We start from the raw sequence: 2485 nt of genomic DNA on the forward strand, positions 1-2485 counted from the left end.
AAAAAAAAAAAAAAAAAAAGTCTGTTCCTTAAAATTGTTGTCCCAAGATACTTGCCAGAGATGCAAGAAAATGTGATTATATTATTAATATTTAATGATAAATAACATTTTGCTTTTAAGAGTTACTGATTCATATCCGCAGGATTAAGAAATGTTCAGGATTTGAATTTTTAATGACCTTGTAAGCAGTCATGTTTCTGCTCTCTAAAAGTTAGCCAGTTGAGAAGGGGCAGTCAAGATACTTTGAAAACAGTGTGGTAAGGAGTGTGAGCTAAGATGGAGCATCGAGGAAGGAACCGGGGATTTAGGCCATGCTGTTGGGTGTGGAGCCTGGAAGGAATCAGGGGATACTTTCTGCAGGTGTCCTGAGGAATGAGTAACATTCAGACTAACAGGGTGGGGTGAGGGAGATGGGCGAATCAAAGGAGAGGAGACCAGTAACTATAAGGAGGTGCTTATTTATTTATTTAGAGACAGGGTCTCACTTTGTCACCCAGGCTGGAGTACAGTGACATGATCGTGAGTCACTGAAGTCTCAACTGCCTGGGCTCAAGTGATGCTTCCACCTCAGCCTTCCGAGTAGCTGAGAGTGCAGATGGGTGCTGTCACACAAAGCTGATTTTTAAATATTTTGTAAAGATGGGGTCTTGCTGTGTTGCCCAGGCTGGTCTCAAACTCCTGGACTCAAGTGATCCTCCTGCTTCAAGTGTCCCAAAGTGCTGAAATTACAGGCATCAGCTACAGAGCCTGGAGGGTGGTTATTAAAGAGAAAAAGTGCGGGACAGAGATGTAGGAGCTTAGGCTTTATGTGATGGTAACAGAACCAGGGAAGGGTTTTTAGCTGGGTCCTTGTGTGGTTAAAATGAGTTTCTCTGGCCTGGCGCGGTGACTTCTACCTGTAATCCCTGCACTTTGGGAGGCCAAGGTGGGCGGCGGATCACGAGGTCAGGAGTTCGAGACCAGCCCGAGCAACATGGTGAAACCTCGTCTCTACTAGAAGCACTAAAATTAGCTGGGCATGATGGCGCCTGCCTGTAATCCTAGCTACTCAGGGGGCTGAGGCAGGAGAATTGCTTGAACCCAGGAGGCGAAAGTTTTGGTGAGCCGAGATTGCACCAGTGTACTCCAGCCTGGGCAACAGAGCGAGACTTCATCTCAAAAAAAAAAAAGAAAAAAAAAATGTGTCCGTCTCTCTCTGTCACTCAGGCTGGAATACAATGGCAGGAACACAGCTCACTGCAGCCTCCACCACCCAGGCTTAAGCAATCCTCTTGTCTCAGCCTCCCAAGTAGCTGGGACCACAGGCCTGCCACCTACTAATTTAGCTTGCCTGGCTAAATTTTTTTTTTTTTTTTTTTTTTTTTTTTTTTTGATATGGAGTCTTGCTCTGTCACCCAGGCTGTTGTGCAGTGGTGCAATCTTGGCTCACTGCAAACTCACTGCAAACTCCGCCACCCAGGTTCACGCCATTCTCCTGAATAGCTGAGACTACAGGTGCCCGCCACCATGTCCGGCTAAGTTTTTGTATTTTTAGTAGAGATGTGGTTTCACCGTGTCAGCCAGGATGGTCTCAATCTCCTGACCTAGTGATCCGCTCTCCTCGGTATTCCAAAGTGCTGGGATTACAACTGTGAGTCACCACACCTGGCCTAAATTTTTTTGTAGAGATGGAATCCTTATATGTTTCCCAGGGTGGTCTCCAATCCTGGCCTCAAGTGTTTCTCTAGCCTCAGCCTCCCAAATTGTTGGGATTACAAGCATGAGCCACTGCACCTGGCCCTAACGTGGAACTTTATGTAGCTCTTACACACAGGCTGCTATGTAGCTGATAAGGATAAATGTTTTCAGTGTAGTGCTTGATTATTTGCTTTTTTTTTTTTTTGAGACAGAGTCTTGCTCTGTGACCAGGCTGGAGTGCAGTGGCGTGATGTTGGCCACTGCAACCTCTGCCTCCTGGGTTCAAGCAATTTGCCTGCCTCAGCCTTCTGAGTAGCTGGGACTGACTATAGGCATGCGCCACCACGCCCAGCTAATTACTGCTGTCTTGTATTTTAATTTTCTCTGCTTATTAAATGTTTGAAGTGATGCCAGGCATGGTGGCTCACACCTGTAATCCCAGCACTTTGGGAGGCCAAAGTGGGAGGATCGCTTGAGGCTGGGAGTTGGAGACCAGCCAGGGCAAAATAGCAAGACTGCATCTCTACAAAAAAAAAAAGATGCTTGAAGTGAATGTATACTCATTTTCTAGTTGTTTCTTTCTGTAAGGATGTCTGACCCAGCTAATTTGTAAACAGGAATTCTGCATTCATTTATCTCTACATTCTCAACACCAGTTGGGCACGCAAGTGTTTAATGAGTACTTAACCGATTTTATAAGAATAATTCATTGATTTCTTTGAATTTTGTTGCTGGTTTTCAATGAAAAAAATGTTATCAGTACTTACTCATTGTGATGTCTACATATAGAACTAAGATTCTGTTTACT

The sequence above is a fragment of the Rhinopithecus bieti genome, unplaced genomic scaffold (genome assembly GCF_001698545.2).
Source record: "Rhinopithecus bieti isolate Rb0 unplaced genomic scaffold, ASM169854v2 scaffold_24996, whole genome shotgun sequence".
NCBI classification, from domain to species: Eukaryota; Metazoa; Chordata; class Mammalia; order Primates; family Cercopithecidae; genus Rhinopithecus; species Rhinopithecus bieti.